The 12,373-nt window shown below is 38.4% G+C and overlaps 1 protein-coding gene across 5 annotated transcripts in view; it reads left to right on the forward strand.

Moving 5' to 3' along the window:
• The window catches only part of adgrg6 (adhesion G protein-coupled receptor G6), a 96,980-nt gene that overhangs the window by 1,189 nt on the left and 83,418 nt on the right, over positions 1-12,373 (forward strand). The gene's annotated exons all lie outside the window — the stretch shown is intronic.

Below are 12,373 nucleotides of genomic sequence, written 5' to 3' on the forward strand. Positions count from 1 at the left end.
TTAGAGAAGCATTTTGAAGTAACAGTTTTATCTATGATCGAGAGTATTCAATAAAAAGCGTACAAATTGTTATATATATGTTTTTCTTTACTTTAAGTCTGATCAGCTCATGCTTGGTAGTGCAATAGTTTGCTATTGATAATTTAATATGATTAATCATCTGAAAATACATTTAAACTAGTTGATCTTTGAAAATATTGTTAATCTAGAAATCATTTCACAAACACACTTATATTTTCGACAGAAGACAATGAAGTGAGGAAGTAGACTGTAGATCATTTCACAAGCTTGTGTGGAGGAAAAGTGTGCTGTTTGTCACTAGCCTGAGGTGCCTAGAGGGGTGGATGTACCTCACCCTTCAGGAGCAGGAGTTTTACTGTTTTAGACAACACTTAGGTAAGGTCAGGTCTTTTCAGGTCCTAGCATCAAATAAAGGTTTCTTTCTTGGTCTCTTAGTTTCTCCTGCTGTTTCAGTATTATGAATAAAATATGCAGTGGTAATGCTCTCTGGAAAAATACTAATTTAAACCAAATAACTAATGTTAGGACTAATGGCTGGCAGATTCAGTCTGTGACAGATGTCAGTCTGCTAAATAGGGAATTTGGTAATTATAAGAAATCTTGTAGATGGTCTTCAGTAACAGGGCCTAATGCAGTTTGTAGGTTTGTTTGTGTTGCCCTTGTACTACATGTTGCTTAAAAACTTGTTGTCTATGTACACTCTTTTGCATGCATAATGAGAGTAAAAGTAAACAAAGTTGATGTGTGTGTTTGTATATATATATATATATATATATATATATATATATATATACCGATCAGCCATAACATTATGACCACTGACAGGTGAAGTGAATAACACTGATTATCTCGTTATCATGGCACCTGTCAGTGGGTGGGATATATTAGGCAGCAAGTGAACAATTTGTCCTCAAAATTGATGTGTTAGAAGCAGGGAAAATGGGCAAGTGTTAGGGTCTGAGCAACTTTGACAAGGGCCAAATTGTGATGGTTAGACAACTGGGTCAGAGCATCTCCAAAACTGCAGCTCTTGTGGAGTCTGCAGTGGTCAGTACCTATCATAAATGGTCCAAGGAAGGAAAAGCGGCGACAGGGTCATGGGTGGCCAAGGCTCATTGATGCACGTGGGGAGTGAAGGCTGGCCTGTGTGGTCCAATCCAACAGACGAGCTACTGTAGCTCAAATTGCTGAATATGTTAATGCTGGTTCTGATAGAAAGGTGTCAGAACACACAGTGCATCACAGTTTGTTGCGTATGGGGCTGCGTAGACGCAGACCAGTGAGGGTGCCCATGCTGACCCCTGTCCACTGCCGAAAGCACCTACAATGGGCACGTGAGCATCAGAACTGGACCACGGAGCAATGGAAGAAGGTAGCCTGGTCTGATGAATCACAAGTTCAAGGTGTTGACTTGGCATCCAAATTCCGCAGATCTCAATCCAATCGAGCATCTGTGGTATGTGCTGGACAAACAAGTCCGATCCATGGTGGCCCCACCTCGCAACTTACAGTTCTTAAAGGATCTGCTGCTAACGTCTTGGTGCCAGATACCACAGCACACCTTCAGAGGTCTAGTGGAGTCCATGCCTCGACGGGTCAGGGCTGTTTTGGTGGCAAAAGGGGGACCTACACAATATAAGGCAGGTGGTCATAATGTTATGGCTGATTGGTGTATATATAAAATGTGTTCATGTATATAATATACATGGGAAAAAGGTTTCATTTCAGAATGGGGGGGCAGTTTGTGGAATGGGGGGGAGTTGGGGAGAATGCTTACACTTTGTGAAGAGGAGGGGGGAGAATGGTTCATAAAGAAAAAGAGGCCTATTGGAAATGTGACAGGAAAATCTTTTTTTTGTTTGCCTTTTATTTGGGGGAGCAATTTTCTAAACAAAATTGGACTATGGGGACTTAAAGAAACTGATCAGAAAGACTAGGAAAACATGAAAGTTGCACTACTCGCTTGGACTTTAGGGGTCAGTCTTATGTTGGAGCCAGTAATGAAACTGTGAAATTGACCGGGATACAGGCCCAGGTAAAAGAACGGGAACCGAGAACATGATTATTTCACTCTGCTGTCCATTCCATTAATCTTGCTGCTCAGGATACCCTACAACACATTTCTCATTAATCTAATCAGGAAATCACCAAAATGTATGCTGACGTTCAAGGAGAGCCTCCTTTACGCCCACTGTGTGGACACTGAGGCTATGTTGAACTGTCTGGCTGACTCTTCCGGTGAATTTGGTTCAAAATGCATTAGATTCTCAATGCTAATGCAGTGTTTCTCAACCTACTTTAGATTAACACTTATTGTGAAATTCATGGGTTTCCTAGCCCTGGACAATGGCGTCTGCTAATAAATAAATAATAAAAATAAAATGCAAAACCTCAAATATGCAAAAACAGAATTGTAAAGAAAATTAATCTGTTGCAAGACATGTTGAGTGATATTCATACTGACTTCTGGGAAACAACAGTACATAAGGCAAAATGTCTGTGCTTAGAAGAACCTTCACTTCCTAGAAAGTGCAAGACACCAAGAAGGTAATTTGCAGTAAAACAGGAGAAGCCAATAATTGATGCAGCCAATGGATCAAAACAAGATATCACCTTTGTTAGTAATGTTTTCCAAGAAGACATCAACACAGAGAGGCTATTACCTCACTATCACCCAGAAATGCTGGGTGATATCTGCAAGACAAAGAATTGCCAGCTTAGATCACTGAGCTAGATAAAGCACTTTCTGAAAGAAATTAAGGTCTGAGACATATCCTGTCAGAAGTGGTTATGTTGTTGAAATTAGTCTACACAATTCCAGCAACTATACGCACAGCTGAGTGATCATTCAGTTGCCTTCGGAGACAAAAAAACTATTTGCCCACCACAATGGGTCAGGACAGACTCAATCACTTGGCAGTTCTACATATTCAAAAGACACTTACTACTGAACTAGACATTGCCGGACTCCTGGACGATTTCATTTAAAGAACTGACCATCACTGCAAAGTATTTGCCTAAGTGGTTAGTGCTCATTTTTAATTACAGTCAGCTCTTGTTATACTGATAAAAAAATAAAAACCATGGGCAAAACTTGTGATATATATGGGCAAAACCTGCACATAACAAACCTTTCACTGTACGTTTATTTTTATTCTTATTTTTTCCTTTGTGTTTTGTTTATTGTGGATTATAAAAGTCACTTGTTTGAGACTGTGTCAGATCAAACTAATCAACCCGAGACTTTAGATGGGTTAAAATGCTGCATGTCTTCAGGAACACAGCTTTCACTCTTTAAAAAAAAAAAAAAAAGCTAAACAACATGTATGTAAAGCTTGATGAGCCTGTAGCAGGGATGTTGGTTTGGTATTTAATTGGTGCTACAATACTTATACACTCACCTAAAGGATTATTAGGAACACCTGTTCAATTTCTCATTAATGCAATTATCTAACCAACCAATCACATGGCAGTTGCTTCAATGCATTTAGGGGTGTGATCCTGGTCAAGACAATCTCCTGAACTCCAAACTGAATGTCTGAATGGGAAAGAAAGGTAATTTAAGCAATTTTGAGCGTGGCATGGTTGTTGGTGCCAGACGGGCCGGTCTGAGTATTTCACAATCTGCTCAGTTACTGGGATTTTCACGCACAACCATTTCTAGGGTTTACAAAGAATGGTGTGAAAAGGGAAAAACATCCAGTATGCGGCAGTCCTGTGGGTGAAAATGCCTTGTTGCTGCTAGAGGTCAGAGGAGAATGGGCCGACTGATTCAAGCTGATAGAAGAGCAACTTTGACTGAAATAACCACTCGTTACAACCGAGGTATGCAGCAAAGCATTTGTGAAGCCACAACACGTACAACCTTGAGGCGGATGGGCTACAACAGCAGAAGACCCCACCGGGTACCACTCATCTTCACTACAAATAGGAAAAAGAGGCTACAATTTGCACAAGCTCACCAAAATTGGACAGTTGAAGACTGGAAAAATGTTGCCTGGTCTGATTGAGTCTCGATTTCTGTTGAGACATTCAGATGGTAGAGTCAGAATTTGGCGTAAACAGAATGAGATCATGGATCCATCATGCCTTGTTACCACTGTGCAGGCTGGTGGTGGTGGTGTAATGGTGTGGGGGATGTTTTCTTGGCACACTTTAGGCCCCTTAGTGCCAATTGGGCATCGTTTAAATGCCACGGCCTACCTGAGCATTGTTTCTGACCATGTCCATCCCTTTATGACCACCATGTACCCATCCTCTGATGGCTACTTCCAGCAGGATAATGCACCATGTCACAAAGGTCGAATAATTTCAAATTGGTTTCTTGAACATGACAATGAGTTCACTGTACTAAACTGGCCCCCACAGTCACCAGATCTCAACCCAATAGAGCATCTTTGGGATGTGGTGGAACGGGAGCTTCGTGCCCTGGATGTGCATCCCACAAATCTCCATCAACTGCAAGATGCTATCCTATCAATATGGGCCAACATTTCTAAAGAATGCTTTCAGCACCTTGTTGAATCAATGCCACGTAGAATTAAGGCAGTTCTGAAGGCGAAAGGGGGTCAAACACAGTATTAGTATGGTGTTCCTAATAATCCTTTAGGTGAGTGTATATCTGTATGTTTGGTGGACAGTGGGGTGACGGTATCACAGACTTAAGGATAATGTAACATGGATAGCTTATCATTATATTTATCATTTTTATAAATATGCCTACATTCACTACTATCATAAGTAATCAAATACTAACATTCCTTTGAATATTCGAATAATTGAATACTCGTGCCCATGCCTATTACGTTTATTCTTATAAAAAATATCCACCATATAATTTAATTTTACATATTTGTGTTATTTATTGCCTTGTTCTAACATTGTATTAATTAAATTATAATGGGGACTCTGACCTCTGCTGGGCACCACCAAAACAAATTCAAAACCGATGCCTATGTAAGCAGGTAGAAAAAAATAATAAAAATTGAAAAATTAAGTTATGTAAACTACCCTGATTAAATAAGAGCAACGTTTTCTGTTCAATGTTTTATTTCTTACTGGCTGGAGCAATCCATTCCCACTGCACTGTTTTAGAAACAGCCTATTCACTATTCATTCATCGCCTATTCATTCCAGTATGATAGCAAATGGGAGACGATGAGGTAAGTGTAGTGGTGATTTTATGATTATATGTAATGGTGGGTTAAGATGTAAATCCCCCATCTTAATAAAAAAAAAGTCATCATTGTGTTTATTTAGATATTAAGAGATAAGCAAATGTGTGTCACCAGGGTTGGGTGGCTGGGTGGTCTGTGGAAATATCTGCATCAGTCTGCTTGCCAAAAAAGTTTGAGAAGAACTGATAAAGGCTGTTTATGGTGATGAAGATGTATATACGCTTTAAACTACATCATGCATTTGTGCAGTTTTTATACTGAACAGAAGGCAAGTGAGAAAGATGGAGGGAGTAGTTTCAAGATGGTGGGGTTTAAATGCTGTGCTGCTCCCTAAATTTGCTATAAGACAAGTTCAGGTGTTTCAGAACTTGATAAGGAAAACAAACAGTACATGATCTTATTTATGTATTTATTTATTTATTTTTAATAACATTTAATGTTAATGTTAACATTAATGTTAATAAATATTTTCTGAAGAAGTATTGTGGAGTTAACCTTCAAGCATATACTAGCATATTTTTGCTAGTAGAATACCCTCCCTGAATGGCAAGCTAGTCAATTTCAGGTTAGTTCTCGGTTAACACACTTCTTCACCGAAAGAACAGGTACAATGACCATTTCATTGGGGATTTTTACCCATGATTCTCTGGAAATAGGTCCGAGCTTTAACCCCGGCTGTATATGTTCCCCATAAAGGTAATAAATTAAGAGCTGATACCAAACAAGTTATTGTAGATAGCAGTAATCACTTTTCCCCATCGGAGACTGCAAAAGACACTGAGTAGTATTAGGTCCCTAAAACTAGGAAGTCTATTTTCCATATGTATTTGAGGAAGGTGCAATTTTTTTATAATTTGTTTCAACATTTTTCAATAACCTTTTATCTTTGTATCCAGTGTGATACTTAAGCAGTCAAGGCGAACATAATATCCCATACAAAAGTAACTCAATCCAAGGATGTATGGAAGTATCACAGGGCATTGTTTGGGAAAGGAGATCTACTGATGTATACTGCTTAAGAAAACAGTGGCCCATGTTATTCACCCACAAATGTGTACTGCAGACAACCTTGTACACACATTTCTGTGAATACCATCAAAGGCAACTGATGTGGGGGAGCTCAAGGATTTTACCACACACATTATCAAAATGAACCAACAACTCAAATTTAAGTGTCTGAGAGCCATTCTGTTATGTGTGAAAAACTATCCCAGGACATATCAGATTTCATTGCTGAATGGGACTGAAAAAAATGTCACAGGGAACACCATCACTGCATTAAATTATCAATAAGGGCATTTGAAATACTAGGATTTCAGCACTCTGGGTGTAGTAGATACAACTTCGATTGTGCTCTGAAGCTATCAGGGTGTGTCATTGTACTCTGGATGCTTTCAGTAGAAATTACAAACAATTCCAGTGATGATAAGAACTTCAAACACCCATGAGCAACACGATTAATAGAACTGGGTGATGAACATCTTTGGGTTGTCTGAACTCTTTTTCTCAAATGCAGTAATAATAAACAACTAAATCAAAGGCAATCCACTTAAAACAGCATATACACTCACCTAAAGGATTATTAGGAACACCTGTTCAATTTCTCATTAATGCAATTATCTAACCAACCAATCACATGGCAGTTGCTTCAATGCATTTAGGGGTGTGGTCCTGGTCAAGACAATCTCCTGAACTCCAAACTGAATGTCTGAATGGGAAAGAAAGGTGATTTAAGCAATTTTGAGCGTGGCATGGTTGTTGGTGCCAGACGGGCCGGTCTGAGTATTTCACAATCTGCTCAGTTACTGGGATTTTCACGCACAACCATTTCTAGGGTTTACAAAGAATGGTGTGAAAAGGGAAAAACATCCAGTATGCGGCAGTCCTGTGGGCGAAAATGCCTTGTTGATGCTAGAGGTCAAAGGAGAATGGGCCAACTGATTCAAGCTGATAGAAGAGCAACTTTGACTGAAATAACCACTTGTTACAACCGAGGTATGCAGCAAAGCATTTGTGAAGACACAACACGTACAACCTTGAGGCGGATGGGCTACAACAGCAGAAGACCCCACCGGGTACCACTCATCTCCACTACAAATAGGAAAAAGAGGCTACAATTTGCACAAGCTCACCAAAATTGGACAGTTGAAGACTGGAAAAATGTTGCCTGGTCTGATGAGTCTCGATTTCTGTTGAGACATTCAGATGGTAGAGTCAGAATTTGGAGTAAACAGAATGAGAACATGGATCCATCATGCCTTGTTACCACTGTGCAGGCTGGTGGTGGTGGTGTAATGGTGTGGGGGATGTTTTCTTGGCACACTTTAGGCCCCTTAGTGCCAATTGGGCATCGTTTAAATGCCACGGCCTACCTGAGCATTGTTTCTGACCATGTCCATCCCTTTATGACCACCATGTACCCATCCTCTGATGGCTACTTCCAGCAGGATAATGCACCATGTCACAAAGGTTGAATCATTTCAAATTGGTTTCTTGAACATGACAATGAGTTCACTGTACTAAACTGGCCCCCACAGTCACCAGATCTCAACCCAATAGAGCATCTTTGGGATGTGGTGGAACGGGAGCTTCGTGCCCTGGATGTGCATCCCACAAATCTCCATCAACTGCAAGATGCTATCCTATCAATATGGGCCAACATTTCTAAAGAATGCTTTCAGCATCTTGTTGAATCAATGCCACGTAGAATTAAGGCAATTCTGAAGGCGAAAGGGGGTCAAACACAGTATTAGTATGGTGTTCCTAATAATCATTTAGGTGAGTGTATATATATATATATATATATATATACTGTAAGAGCAGACCTTATGATGTGTTTTCAGTTCTTTCAATATGGGAGGACTACTTTACTGTGCCAGCTGTGCTTTTTTGGCATCTTAGTTTAGATGTTTATGCTGATTTAAATATTGAGTGTTTTCACTGATAAACAATTGCATAATTGCCACAAACGAAAGAGAAATTTAGTTTAAGGACTACAGAGCAGCATATTTCTTAAACATGAGGACAAAAGACAAAGAAACAATAATTAGCAATAAATAAATGGCATTCTGGATAATTAGAAAACAGCTCCTAATTGTGAGGAACAGTTATGACAATTTAATACATTACAAAGAAAAGCTTAAAAAGGACAATTTATTTGACCTTCCATATGCAGCATTATTCACCTGTTTGGATATACAGTCTTACAGCTGTCATTCAAACAATGTGAACTAGAGTTAATAACTCTGAATCAAGATTAATAATAATAATAATAATAATTATTATTATTATTATTATTATTATTATAAAATATAAGTAATAATTTATTAATATCTATATTCACATTTTACTTCTAATAAGTCAAACTTGGTTTCTGTGAACCAGTAACATTTAATTTTTTTTAATTGAAGGCCAAGTCTGGTTGCTACGTAAACTCCAGTCTTTCTCGTGCTTGCACCATACAAAACTGATGTGTTTAATAACCATCAACATTAACACCACATATCCCCATACTATTATGATATAAAATTGTGTTATACTTAGGGCAATAGTGAAATTTACATTATTACCAGAGGTCTCCAACTGTCTCGAAGCAGCAACGGATTAATATCCATATTCACCACATTCAAAGTAATAGCTGGCCTACAAATTAAATATCATTGAATTCCATATGGACATTATAGCTTGAGGAACACTGGGGTTTAAATTAAGTGATTATTGTACTGAACTGTATTATTGCACTTTGTATTGCACTTATTTTGTAAGTCGCCCTGGATAAGGGCATCTGCCAAGAAATAATTAAAATAATAATAATAATAATAATAATAATAATAATAATAATAATAATAATAATAATTCATGACTTGAGGCAGATCAGAGTACTAAATTAATAATAGAAACATAACCTTTTTTCGGAGAGGATCTGGACATAAAGAAGAGGCACAATTTAGACTCTTAATATTTAAAAATCATTGTAAAGGGTAGGCGTTGCCCTTTAAATGTTTGCTTTGCATGAAACTGATGCAGAATGGGCATTATTAAACCTAATTCAGTTGCTTTACTAAAGTTTAATTCATAACTACATCTTGGGGATATAGGACTAAAATACAGATTAAGATGTTGGCCTAACAAAGGCCTTACTAATACTACCATACAGAATAGACCTAACTAGCTTCAAATCCCTAATACTCTGGTGGTCCAGCATACCTGAGTGACATTCAAAGCAGGGACAAGTAGCAGAAAAATACAGGTCACATCAAACTTGAGAGGAAGAGCACAGGCTTGGTCTTTTCCACAACAGTACAGCAATATACAGTATACAGTGGCTCTCAAAAGTATTCACCCTCCTTGGACTTTTCTGCATTTCATGAAATCAGAATGGATTTAATCAGGAGTTTTGCCACTGATCAACACAGAAAATGTCCATAATGTCAAAGTGAAAAATATAATCTGCAAATTGTTCTAAATTAACAAATACAAAACAGAAAATAATTGAATGCATAAGTAATCACCCCCTTTGCTATGACACACCTGATTGAGCTGTGGTGAAACCAATTGTCTTTAGAAGTCACATAATTAGTTGAATACAGTCCACCTCTGTGCATTAAGGTGTGTCACATGATTTCAGGTTAAATTCCTAACAAAAACTACATCATGAAGACAAAGGAACATTCAAAGCAAATCCGGAATAAGGTTCTTCAAAAGCACCAATCAGGGGTAAGATATAAGATAATTTCCAAGGCATTGAATATCCTCCGGAGCACAGTAAAGTCCATTATTAAGAAATGGAGAGAATATGGCACAACTGTGTATCTGCCTAGATCAGGCCGTCCTCAAAACTATGGCAACTCTTAAGGAGTTACAGTCTTCCACAGCTGAGCTGGGAGACACTATCCATACTGCAACAAGTGGTCTTGACAAAATAAAAGCCATTGTTGAAAAAAACTCACATAAAATCTCGGCTAGAGTTTGCCAGAAGGCATGTGGGAGACCAAGTGGAGGAAGATTCTATGGTCTGATGAGACCAAAATTGAGCTTTTTGGTCTCAACGCTAAGGGCTACGTTTGGCGCAAGCCTAACACCGCACATCATTCTGTGAACACCATCCCAACCGTGAAGCATGGTGGTGGCAGCATCATGCTATGGGGATGCTTCTCTGTGTCAGGGCATAGAAGCCTTGCAAAGATAGAGGGCAAAATGGATGCAGCAAAATACAGAGAAATCCTGGAAGAAAACCTGCTGAAGTCTGCAAGAGACCTGGGACTTGGGAGAAGATTAATCTTCCAGCAGGACAATGACCCCAAACATACAGTCAAAGCCACAATTTAGTGGCTTAAAAACAAAAAGGTCAATGTCCTGGAGTGGCTCAGTCAAAGCCCAGACCTCAATCCAATTGAGAATATGTGGAAAGAGTTGAAAATTGCTCTTCACCAAAGGTTCCCATCAATCTTGATGGAGCTTGAGCAATTTTGCAAAGAAGAATGGGCAAAAATTGTGCAGATGTGCAAAGGTGGTAGTATTTGTATTTGTAATTAATTTTGAACAATTTACAAATTATATTTTTCACTTTGACATTATGGACATTTTCTGTGTTGATCAGTGGCAAAAACTCCTGATTAAATCCACAATGCAATGTGGAAATATCCAAGGGGGGTGAATACTTTTGAGAGCCACTGTAGCTAATGTGAACTAAAAATAAGTACAAAATACAGTGCAGAGTTATATCCATTATGAATGCAGAGGGTAGATCAGGCATAATTACCAATATTACATCTAGAGTTTATAATGATAGTATATTAATAATTAATGGGAGATTAACAGCGACTTTATCATATTAGTAATGGCAAACAGATCAAAATGACAAATACATATGTGTTATGTAGGTATTTCAGTGCAGTTAGTTTAATTGTATCACCCAGATATTAGCTAGATCAGATCATCCCTCCAAATTGAACAGCCAGGCAAGGAGGAAAATGATGAGAGATGCCACTGTGAGGCCAATGACAACTTTGAAAGAGCTATGGAGCTTTAGAGTTCAATGGTTGAGATGGGAGCAAATGTGTATCTGTCAACAATAACAAGAACACTTCATAAAGCTAGCCTATATGGCCTGTAAGCCATCTCAAAGTACCTGAATGATCCTGCAAAAATGTGGCAAAAGGTGTTGTAGTCAGAGAAGACCACATTAGACCTTTTTTGCCACATTTGTTACAGATTCAACACAGCGCATCTCCCAGTGGACACCATCCCTATATAGTCAACTGTGGTGGTGACAGCATCATGCTATGGGGATACTTCTCCTCAGCAGGGACTGGAAAACTTGACTGGATTAAAGGAAAAATGAATGGAGCAAAATACAGGAAAATACTAGAGGAAAACCTAATTCAATCTGCTAGAAAAGGCAATGATCCAAAGCACAAGGCCAAAGCTACACTGGAGTGGCTAAAGAATAAGAAAGTGGAAGTCCTTGAGTGGCCCAGTCAAATTCCTGATTTTAATCCGAGATCCATAAGTGATCTCCAAGCAATTTGAGAGAGTTTGAGCAAATATGCCAAGAAGAATAAAATTGTCGACAGTGTACAGTAGTTGGTAGAGACTTATGCAAAAAGAAAAAACTGCCAACAAATATCGAGTTGACAAGTGTAAATACTTATGCAATCAATATAATTCATTGTTTTCTCTTCTTGCTGACATGTACTGTAACTTGTCTTAACCTAAGAAGTCTTGAGTTTGAACATTCAATTTTTGAAAAAATGTTGTATGTATCATTGTGTAATTTCACAAAATGGGACACCATAGGGAGGGTCTGAATATTTTTGCAAGTTCACACTTACAATTATAAATAGAATACATTATTGTGTTGAATTTAATGTAAAATATTGCATTTAATATCCATTTAGTATATTTAATGGTCATGATTCTTGCCTGAAACATACGCTTTTTAAGCGAAAGTGGCCTCCATGGAAGAAGATCCAGGAGGACACCACTTTTGAAAGAAAAACATAAAAAAACAGACTGGAATTTGCTAAAATGCATATTGACAAGCCACAATCCTTCTGGGAGAATATCCTTTGGACAGATTAGTCAAAACTGGAGCTTTTGGCAAGTCACATCAGCTCTATGTTCGCAGATGAAAAAATGAAGCTTTCAAAGAAAAGAACACCTTACCTACAGTG

This window comes from Amia ocellicauda, chromosome 1 (genome assembly GCF_036373705.1).
Source record: "Amia ocellicauda isolate fAmiCal2 chromosome 1, fAmiCal2.hap1, whole genome shotgun sequence".
In the NCBI taxonomy this organism is placed as follows: Eukaryota; Metazoa; Chordata; class Actinopteri; order Amiiformes; family Amiidae; genus Amia; species Amia ocellicauda.